Consider the following 12253-nt stretch of genomic DNA (forward strand, 5'->3'; position numbering starts at 1 on the left):
TATGAGGAAAATTGTCAGGCTTCAGTCTCCTCTTTCAAATTTTCTTGAAGTAGCAAATATGTTCATATCACGTATGTGATTCATTTGGTTTCTGCTGATTGGGAATACAGAATTTGAAGACAAATAACATCATTTTCAGTCCTCTTGATAGTAGTTATCCCTATCTCACAAAATTGTACAACTATACTTGTAAATGATGGAGAATCTATTCTTTGTACAGTTTTACTTTTTTGACATTTTTTTTGAAAAGTATTGATGGACATGTTTTTGCAGTTTGGTATTTCTAGGGAGGTATCACACACTGGAATCAAACTTACCATATTTGACCATGCATCACAAAACCAACAAAAAGTTGCACCAATTGAATGAGGATTAAAAAAAGGTGAAACGGGTCAACCAAGTCAATCTTGAATTTTTCTTATTTCCTGAAGGAGCAGTTCTTCTTCAACATTAGTTGTAAGTTTTGGATCTTAAACATATGGGGGAAAGGTTTTCAGCAGTTTTTCTTCAACCCCTTTTTTGTAGAGTATAGTGATTAGGTATGCTGTAGAAGCCCCTTTAAATTTCTTAGAAACCTGTTGCACCCTCTTCACTTTCAACTCTAATAACTTTTGAAAGGATAATGATACTGCTTTCAAAGTTGGCATTAATCATGGACAGAATGTGTTGATAAAGCATGCTCAATTTCAGCCTAATCTAATAATCCCCTCATGTTGTTGCTGTGGTAGTTTACATCCTGTTTTGTTTGTTTGTTTGTTTGTTTGTCCTATCCATTGCACAGCCAGCATGGCTATGAGCATGGCTTGGTAAAGATTGAAGCGCTTAAAGAGACCCTGTACTACTGAGCCTCTTTTATCAGTTCACACTTTTCCAGAGTGTGTGCTTTCTTACCAATATTAGTTAGGTTAGGATGGTCCATTTGAATTGAGTTATACATCATTTAAAGCTTGGAGTCTGCTCTTTCAGAATTTGCCCGTAACTAAAAATCCATGTCTGGCGACTTTTTGTTGGTTATGTGATGCAGGATCTCATATAGTCAATATCAAAGTCAGCAAAAACTTGAATTCCGAATTGAAAATGTGATAGGAATTTTATTTTTTTTTTTAAACATGCAAACTTTACATCGCACATCTTTCTTTTCAGGACTGGTCCAAATTTGATGGCAAAGTCCACCAGTCTCTTCATTTGATTTTGTTCCACTTTTAACACATTGAGGACAGATTGATTTTGCCAACAATAGCATGTATGGTATGGTGTCGGGCTTTAATCTTTCTTTCTTTAGTGAGAATTTCTTTACGCGTAATGTTGTAGTCATGTTCCCGGTACTTGGACATTGGACCCATATGAATGACAGCCAAAATGTTGAGTCCTCTAACGTATGTCATGCTGAATCCGAGGGTACCGGTACTCGACAATTTGGTGATATCTACGTTTGATGTCAATCAATAATGCAATGTATGTGAATTAGCTTCCTTCTTGAGATAAATTTCCAAGTTGAATGTGGTAGCCTAAAAAAAGATGTGAGATTGGTATATGGCAAATGCATTATACATACCAACAAGCCATTGCATGGAATATTGTCTTCATATTTTTTGATCGAATGGTGGAGGGTTATAGCAAACACTTGTGCAGTCAAATTCATCCTTGTATATCTTTAATAGCATGTGGCATGTTAGGAAATGTAAAAGCACTTTTATGCATAGAAATTACGTTCAGGTTTATTTCTGATTGCCTCTATATCAGACTACACAATTTTGAACGTGTGCATAATCTTTCAGAAAGCAAATACATGTAGGTATAGTATCTGTTTTGATTGTTTTTAGTGGTGGTGTAATGAATGCGAAACTTGTGATGATGAACACAGATACATTCTGGTGGTGTGTGTTAGAGAATATCTTACCTGTAAAACTGTCATTTTTTTCCCCTTATTGACTTTGTTCATTATGACGAGAAAATTCTCGCCGTCCCGACTATCTTGTTCTCAGGGCCGGCGCAGTATTTTCAAAAGTGTGGGGGCCCACTTCCGGGTTTCATGAGCTATAACAAGCAAAAAAAAAAAAGGTCCTCAGCTCATCTCTCCCCGTCAACTTTCGGGTTTCTTCAGCTAACAAGCAAAAAAATTCTCTCCCCTCCCATTTTAGTGCCACTTACGTACTTCCGGGTTGAAAAAAGTGTGTGTGTGTGTGTGTGGGGGGGGGGGGGGGGCAAACTAATGACACCTTATGTATTCCTTTGTATGGTGCACAAAAAGTGTGGGGGCCCGAGCCCCCACGGCCCCCTCTGCTGCGCCGCCCCTGGTTCTAACCGGGCTCGTCTGTACAATTAAGACAGTGCCGTATTTACATACAGCACTGAGTTGAGTCTGACTGTGGGTTCATGAAGATAACTATAGGCCTACATACTCTTACTCTGTTCCCGTCCAGTTACACTGGCTTGTATTGGTGCAAACATACACATAAAATGAAAAGATACCTGTGAGCCAGAGATGAAATTTAAGTTGTAATGCTCTGAATATGATGATCAATACATGTATTTACATTATAACTGACAAACCATGAAATACTATTTTTGTTTCTTACGTGATCTGTTTTCATGAATTCATTCCTGGAGAGAATAAAGTTGGCTTTACATGTCATTCTTTAATACCATCCTCTATAACAGTGTGTTTATTAACAAGTTCGCCATGTTGATAATGATCCCTGCGGCGTGGTTTCCCGCTCTTCACATTGTACACACTTCAGTCATGCACCGGCAACAGAGAGCAAAGCTTTACAGGTATACAGTATCTTTTTAGCTTTGTCAGTCCAAGGTTATCTTGTTTCCGTGATGTCATGACTTATTAAAGGGACTGTACAGTTCTGGTTGAGGTGAAGATTCAGCTTGTAACGTTTTGTGAGATATTTAGAAACCATGATGAAATGAAAGAGCATACAATTCCAAGGGCAATCAAAAGTTTATTTGATGAAAATCGGTTTTGAAATGACTGATGTATCTAAAACTAACGTAAAACAAAGAGATATATGTACTAATAAAAGCCATGGCCTGTCAATTTTAGTAGGATCGGGTTTTTTTTTTATATCTCGGCCATTTCAAGGCCAATTTAATCAATTAAACATTGAATCCTTATTGAAATTACATGCTCTATCATATTTCATAAGAGGTTTCTCATTATCTCGTCAAAAGATGTTATAAACCTGAATCCTCACCTCAACCAGTACTGTACAGTCCCTTTAACCTGTGTGCATATATAATAATGCAGGTTCCACGATTGATCTGAGCCCTGTTGCATAACAGTTCCGATCAAACATAAATCAGAAAATTAAATACATGTATAAGTCTCTGAAACTCGGTTCTGATTGGCTGATACCTGACTTATGTTTGATTTTTTTTTTGCCTTATGTTTGATTGCATCTTTTTGTGCAACTGGGCCCTGTTTTTGTGAGTCCATGTGCATATTAAAAGGGAACCAAAGCCAAAACATAAATAAGGACTGAAAGCAGTTGTTAGCAGAACGCATCAGTAAAAGTTTGAAGAAAATCAGACAATTTATCAAAAAGTTATGAATTTTTAAAGTTTCGTACCGTCATTGCTGAAATAGGAGACTATACTGTACTGCGCTTCATGACGTCATTATGGATAACAATGAAAATAATACAGGAAATACAACTACAGCCGTATAACATAAAATACAGATGTATTATTTTCATTTGTCCAGCATAATGAAATGAGCGCTTGACTCTTTTCTTTCAGTGAGCATACAGGGGAAATTACCCTCACCATTTGGTCGATTGAATGTTTTCTTTCCTTGTCAAATTTTTATTCATGTGTATACACTCAGCCAAAAAAAAAAAGTAAACACTTTTTTCCAGCACAAACATGTATTTTTCATAGAAGATTTTGATCAAAACCATTGTGTCATAAACATATTTGGCTATCAACCGGGTAGGCTAATTCAGAGGGAAATTTCATGCATGAGTGAACGCTTTGATTTTTGTCTTTCAAGACACAAAAGTAAAAATTGCAAAAATTGACATTATGCCATATATTTGCAAACCACCTTCAGGATGACAATGATAACAAAAGACCAATTTAAGACAATGAGGGACATGATGAAAAAGAAAAACTAAATTGATCTTATTGTATCGCTTTATATCCTCAAACACAATCAAAGTGGGAAACTAAATGGAAAAAAGAAGATATTTCTCTTGAATCTAACAAGGAAAAAAAAAACAGGGATTAAGCATTGTAGAAAAGGCCGGGCTCGGCCGCGGCTCGGTCGCAGCGGAGACCACCTCCAGAGCGAGGCCAATTTTGGCCTCGCATTTGGCCTTTTGCGCGTTTACACTGAAGCGGGGCTGGGCCGAGCCGCGGCCGAGCCTCGCACTGTAAACGGGGTCTAAGACACATGCGCTGACTCGCTCAAATCCTTTTCCGCCCTCATGAATGTCCGGTATGCTAGAAAATCCCTACACGTAACAAGCCCGAGTAGCTTGCCCGGAAATGTGTGACAGGACCTGAACACGGTTGCGGGAAAAAAAAATGCGAGCGCACCTCCGGGCGACTACGGTTGAGATACATACTAGGTACTGTCATGTGCTAATCATCTACGGGGACCTCCGGGTAGTCAAAGATTGTTCTTTGCAAGTCGCACGCAAGGCTTGCCCGGAAAGGTGTGCACGGCCTTTAACAGACCTTCTCCGGGCGCGCCCGGGTGTTCACCGGCGAAGATTGCATTCCACAGATTCCATAAAACACGGGTCAACCGCAAAAGTGTCCCGTTTTAACAGGCATTGCTCGAATACTTTCTCCGAGGAGGATACGCTCGCCTCGACCAATCACATTACAGGTACGCTGAAAATGAAGCACTAGTTTCACATGCACATCATTGTCATTGCACTAAGCATGTGGTTGAGCACTAATGTACAAGTGTGTACTGCTGACACAGGCATGTTGGAACTACATTGTAGTATCTACCGAGGCGTTTCAATATAGAAAAACTGTGTTTCCTTAAAATGTGTTTACTGTGAAAGCGCCTTTCTTATGTCTTTTCATGATGATCTTTCAAAAAGAAGTAAAGAAAGAAGAAGTCATGAAATCAACCACAGTTGTTTTTTGTGCAGAGCACGTCTAGGCCTATTATTATGCAACCCACAGAACTCGAGGAGCGTAACGACTGTTTACATAATACATAGGACTTTTTACAAAAAACATTTGACACCCTGCAAAATGAATCTTTAGATGTTTTCATTTTCGAACTACCTCCAACAAAATTGTACTCTCTTCAGCTATTGCTCATATCAATACCAGTGTTACATGTATCTGATATATAGTTGTTTGTTTTTTTTTACTGTAATTATATTAAACATCAAATGCGGGGTTTTTTTGTAACACCTATTATCACTAGTTCGTGAATACACCTAAGCCCAATACGTCTGGTCGTGCTACTAGTAGTTCGTGGATTTGAGCTGGTCACGTGACGCTTCGGGGGAAGATTCACCCCGCGAGCGTCTTAACAGACACCATTGCGGCGTAGCCCTAGTTTGCAGGCACCAGTACTGGCAGGCACAAACCCTTGTTGGTCGTTAAGGAGTCTGCGCTAATACTACTATATGCACCACTTCTGCACTGTCCCATAGGCCCTTTATTGTAGCTTCTCCCAACATTGGGAGAGGCTGCAGTGCAGTGGTGCGTGTATTAGTCTTGGCACATGCAGACTCCTACTAAAACCAACAAGGGTTTGTGCCTACAAACTAGGGTAGCCCCCGGCGGTTCGCCCGAGGCTACCCCGGGTCTACCCCGCGGCTACCCCGAGGCTACCCACTGTGTTGCGTCTAAAGCCCCGTCTAAACAGACCTTCTCCCCGGGTGTACCCGGGGAAGATATAGGCCCTACATTCCACAGATTCTGTGAAACACAGAGTACCCCGTTTTAACAGGCATTGCCCGAAAACCTTCCCCGGGGAAGACCTCCTCCAGGCGCGCCCGGGTGTTCGCCGGCGAAGATTGCATTCTACAAATTTCATAGAACACGGGTTAACCGCCAAAGTGTCCCGTTTTAACAGGCATTGCTTGAAAACCTTCCCCGGGGAGGATACGCTCTCGACCAATCACATTACAGGTACGCTGAAAATGAAGCATTTCACATGAAGTGCACAACATTGTCATTGCTCATGCTCATGCTCTTTTATACTTTGTTGATCAAGTGGCTCATGCAATTGATAATCACTCTCATTTAATTACTATTTTCTTGGACTTCTCCAAGGCCTTCGACACAGTTGATCATGATATTCTACTCCACAAGTTATCACATTACGGAATACGTGGGAAGGCCTTGGAGTGGTTCAGGAGTTACTTAGGAAATAGAAGACAATTTGTTACAATTAAAGACAATCTTTCAGTAATAAGAGAAGTGAATTTTGGCGTTCCACAAGGAAGTTTATTAGGGCCATTATTATTTATTGTTTATATCAATGATTTTTGCCAGGCATCCGATGTACTATTATCCTTTATCCATTTTGCTGACGATACCAGTGTATTTTTTGCCCACAATGATGTTAATTTTCTTGCTCAAAAAGTCAATACTGAATTACAAAAAGTGAATAATTGGGTAAGAGCCAATAAATTATCATTGAATACCCAAAAGACGAAATATATGATTTTTAGTAATACTGTTGATATTTTGAGTACAGCTATAGTTTTGAATGATTTTCATTTAGAACAAGTTTCACATTTTAAATTCCTTGGAATTATTGTTGACGACAAACTTTCCTGGAAGTTACATATTGATTATATATCCAACATAATCTCACGTAATATAGGTGTTATAAATAGAATGAAATTGTATATCCCACAAAAATCATTACTTATGTTATATTCGTCACTGATATTGCCATATCTTAATTATGGTGTTTTAGTTTGGGGCAACACTCACCAGAACCTACTGGATAGAGTGTTCTTTCTACAAAAGAAAGCTCTCCGTGTCATCAGTTATCCTTTCATACCCTCCCACTCAAATATGTTATTTGCCGCAAATAAGCTGCTAAAAATTAAAGATTTGTACAATTGTATTTATTTAATTTGGGGCAATTTATGTATACGTACAGTAACAAATCACTCCCCTCCATTTTCGATTCTATGTTTCAAAGAAATCAATCATTCCATGACTATCCCACTCGACGTTCCAATGAATTTCACTTACCTCTCTTACGAACGATTCTTGCTAAGAACACACTTATTTATACTGGCCCAACATATTGGAATTTTCTGAATAATGACATAAGAAATTCACCTTTTTTATTTTCATTTAAAAGGAGATTAAAGTTGTTTTTATTGCAATGTTATGTTCGTACAGAAGTGAATCAGCCTGTTGGTTCATCTTAATTTTTTCCGAAGAATTTTGATTACCAATAATATACTCTCACATATTTTCTCGTCCCTGTTGTCCTGAGACTCATACTGAGTAGATTCAATTCTACTTGTAGTACCTCCGCATCTATTTCTCTCTGTTTTTCCATATTTATGTATCCCTTCCTCGCATCCCAATATTTTTTCGACATAGTTCTGTCGAGGATCGCTGGATCTGTTTTTCCTTTCTGTCCGCTGTATTGTCTTCCTTTTATGTCAACCTTGTCTCGTTCTGTCTTGTATTGAAGTCCCCTTTCACAAGTTTTGTCGTCTCAGTCTCGTTTAATGTTCATTCGCCTGTGTATGTGTGTCTGTCCGTTACTCTGTCTTCTTATTGGGCTTCCAGACCTTTTTTTTTTAAATCTGACTTTATTTCCGATCTTTTTTCCCCTTTTTGCATTGACATTCTGTACCTGAGGGGCCCACATTCTACAAGCATTGCCTTTTAGTGGGTCCCTCCATTTTTCGATATTTTGTGTAATGTTATATCGTCTATATCACTTCAGTCAATTTTCATTACAACATTATTTGTTACCCCAAGGTTCCACAATTATGTTCTCTTTTCAATTTACTTTGTTTTGAATATGTAACCTTATTCTCTGTTACTAATGAAAGTGAAATGTTTATGTTCTTTTCGAAAAATGAAATAAAGTTTGAATTGAATTGAATTGAATTGAATTGAATTGCACTAGCATGTGGTTGAGTACTAATGTACAAGTGTGTATACTGCTGACACAGGAATGTTGGAACTAGTATCTACCGAGGCGTTTCAATATGGGCCTTTTTATAAGACAAACTGTGTTTCCGTACGATGTGTTTACTGTGAAATCACCTTTCTTTTGTCTTTTCATAATGATTTTTAAAAGAGAAGTAAAGAGAGAAGAAGTCATGAAATCAACCATATGTTTTTATCAGAGCACGTCTATTAATATATTGAGCAACCCTTGGAACTCGAGGAGTGTTACGACTGTTTACATATCACTTGTAGGACGTGTTACAAAAAAACATTTCACACGTCTATAATATGAATCTTTGAATGTTCTCATTTTCGAACTACCTCAAACAAAATTGTACTCTCTTCAGCTATTGCTCATATCAATGCCAGTGTTACATGTATCTGATGTATAGTGTTTTAAACTTGTATGTAAAACATCAAAAGCGGGATTATCTGTAACTCTATTATTACTATTACTATTATTACACATAAACCCAATACGTCTGGTCGTGCTACTAGTAATACATAGGGAGACTTTGTGCATGGATTTCGCTGGTCACGTGACGCCTCGGGGGAAGATTCACCCCGCGAGCGTCTTAACAGACACCATCGCGGGGTATCCTCCGGCGGTTCGCCCGAGGCTACCCCGCGGCTACCCCAAGGCTGTCCACTGTGTTGCGTCTTAACAGACACAGGGAAGATTCTTCACCCGAGGCTACCCCGAGGCTACCCTGCGTTTTTTAAGACTTCGCCCGAGGCTACCCTGCGGCTACCCCGAGCCTGTCCACTGTGTTGCGTCTTAACAGACACAGGGGAAGATTCTTCACCAGAGGCTACCCCGAGGCTACCCTGCGTTTTTTAAGACTTCGCCCGAGGCTACCCTGCGGCTACCCCGAGCCTGTCCACTGTGTTGCGTCTTAACAGGCACAATCTTCCCAGGGGAAGATTCTTCACTCGAGGCTACCCCGAGGCTACCCTGCGTTTTATGGCCTGTTTAGACGGGGTATTAACAGACACAGGGGAAGGTTCTTCACCCGTTGCTACCCCGAGGCTACCCTGCGTTTTTTTTTAAACTTCGTCCGAGGTAATGAAAAACAAACAAGTCGAAAAAACAAAGACATTTTATACCTAGGAAATGAAAAAAGATGAATATATACATATGACACTCTATTGATGGCACTGGAAAGAATATTTGCATCGAAAATGTGCCTGTTTTTAGCTTTTTAAAGTGATTTATTGCAAATAGTCTGATTTCATGCATCATTATGTATGAATTGGCATAATTTAGTATAAATTCCTTCCTTTTTTTTTTTGAAAAAAATAACCTTACATTTCTTTAAGAATACGTCACAGACATTGTGTGTGCTAATTTTCGTCGCGATTGCGCGGTCGACGGCCGAAATCTGGAGGGAAGAGGGGGGCCTGGGAGACCCCCTCTGGCTCTATCTTCAACCTAAATAGCCCGGCCCAGCTTATGGTTAACATCTGTATGAAATCTTACCGCAATACACCCTAGATTAAAAAACAAACAACAAACAAAATACAAAAAACCTAGCAACTAACTAGTACCCCATGTCACTCAAAAATACCCTCCCATTTCGTTATACCTATAGAAAAAACGATGACTATCATTTCGTTGTCCGAATGATATTCACGGAAAAAAAACAATTATCCTCCATTAAAAAGAAGTGACCAGTTAAATCATGAAAAAAAATCTAAATTACCTATACCTCCACAATTTATACAGTGTACCAGCTTATGAAAGGAATCTAATCTTAAGGCTCACAAAGGGGACATAATTATGAACTTGAACGCTTTGGTATGAAGCAGTCTTAGTTTTCGAGTAGCTCGTGTATAGCGATGATTACCAATATGGTTGATTGTGCGTGTAGAAATGTATATTGCGATAAGAAAGACAGTTACTGGTTAGTGTTTGTATCTTGCGGTGTCGTGTGGATGGCACACAATAGGCGAACGGCGCACAGGTCAAAGCAAGTCAATCGAGCAAACAAACAAGGCCTGCCAAGGTCGAGATGAAACTGCCCCGATCCATTATAGGCATGTGTTAATTCTATCAAGTTAGTCAGAAATCACGAACATTGACGGATTATCTCCGGTTACTCTGTATGCTGGGCGAGGTTGACTGTACTTGTAAATCAGTCCGCAGTTAGCGATGGTTCAACTGACCCCGAATTTTGAATCATCGAAACAAACTGTTAAATAAAGAGATGTTATTGTTTCTCTTATACTGGCATTATGTTAATTAAAAATGACATCAAAGTAAACCCTGTGTAACACTTCACTGCAGGGGCGATTCCAGGAATTAAAGGGGGCGCACGCACCCCCATTTTATCTTTGTACTTCTTTCCAAAGATAAAAGGGGGGGCGCGCGTTCCGTAAGGGGGAGGCAGTGGCAGTGGCGTATACGGGGGAGGGGGGGGGGGGGGGCACGTGCCCATCCCCCATCCGCTGGTAAAAAGAAAAAAACACAACTTTGTTACCAAAGTGGTAATTCAAGGCTTAGTAAACTGCATTTGAAATCGATATGTTAAGGGTAATCAAGAAATAAGGTATTTTTCTAAGATTTCTTCTAACCATATTTAAACAAAAGTCCGTCCGTCGTCCGTCCGTAACGCTACAAAAACTTAAAAATTTTGTACAGAGTGCTTCAATGTCAATCAAACTTGGAGTGAAGAGTGAAGTTACATATTACCCAACAGGAAGGTCACCTTAAGGTCAAAGGCAGGGGTCAAAGAACTTTAAGCTGCCAATGTTAAGTTTTTACGGCGCGTTTGAATTATGGCTCATAACTTTTGATTGGTATGTTCATTTGTAACCAAATTTGGGTGGAAGTGTCCCTTGGGGAGTTGAAGATCACCACAAGGTCAAAGGTCACAGTATTAGTCAACAAACTTTTAGAGGTCAATGTTAAATTTTTACGGCGCGTTTAGAATACTAATATGGCTCATATATAACATATGATTGGTATGTCCGTTTGTGACCGAACTTAAATGGTAGTTGTCCCTTGGGGAGTTGAATGTAACCACAAGGTCAAAGGTCATAAACAGGGGTCAATGAATTTTACGGTGCGTTTCGATTATGACTCGTAACTTTTGATTGGTATGTCTGTTTCCTGACCAAACTTAAATGGTAGGTGTCCCTTGGGAAGTTGAAGGTAATTACTAGGGGCCAGTCTCTTTTTTTTTCGATCATGTTCTTTCTAACACCATTTTTTGTCAACCATATGACTTTTTCACAATTATTGATATATACTGTTCCATGCTCCTTTTTGGGCCACTTTCTTTGCAAAATAATTCTTGTTTAACAAAGCTCTTGTTGTACTAACATTTTGCCTTGATTCCACTTTAAAACAATCAAAGCTAGATTTTTGCAAATGTGTTGTAATACATTTTGTGGACGAGACACATTTCGGCACTTGCCTTGTTTCTTTTTATTTCTTTTGTTTTAACCTAAAACAAAGGGGGGGGGGGAGCGCCTGGTGCGCCCCCCTCTGGATCCGCCACTGACCTATGATCAGTGTTCCTTGAATGTGCAAAATGCTGGACTGAGTCCGGAGACACATCAAACGTGAAAAGTGGTAGCAATTCCGCTACAAGTGTATTGATAATTTACTGCCTCAATTAAAAAAGCCATAAGAATGATTAATACAGAAATATATGCACTTTCAAAATAAGCCCATTTCCAAAACATTTGATGATTGTTTGGTCAACATCTGTATTAATCTCAATCCGCAGATAATAAATAGTATACTGCAGTTTTCAATTCATTGCTGAAGCCTGCAATGTAACTATAATGTCACAGTGCATTCTTTTCCAAACCCATGACCCACCTCCTAGAACTACCACTTGTACTCTGGAAACAAAGTTCAAATGCCAACTGTTGGCAGGGTGTATAATCTTATTGGTCATGGCAAAGAGTTGCATAACAGTTTTATAAACATGGGATGGGGGAAAAACTCTCAATTGCTGAAAAAAAGTTGATTCTAGAGTTAGAGGTAAGACCTTTTCTGTCATGTGCAGAGAAACTTATTTTTTTATACTGTAGACAACATGTAGCCGGTATAAGCATTGTAGATTTATTGATTACGTTTTGACTGAATTTTTATGTACAATTG

Source organism: Diadema antillarum, unplaced genomic scaffold, assembly GCF_040938485.1.
Source record: "Diadema antillarum isolate AM-2024a unplaced genomic scaffold, OU_Dant_1.0 seq00001273_RagTag, whole genome shotgun sequence".
Taxonomy (NCBI): domain Eukaryota; kingdom Metazoa; phylum Echinodermata; class Echinoidea; order Diadematoida; family Diadematidae; genus Diadema; species Diadema antillarum.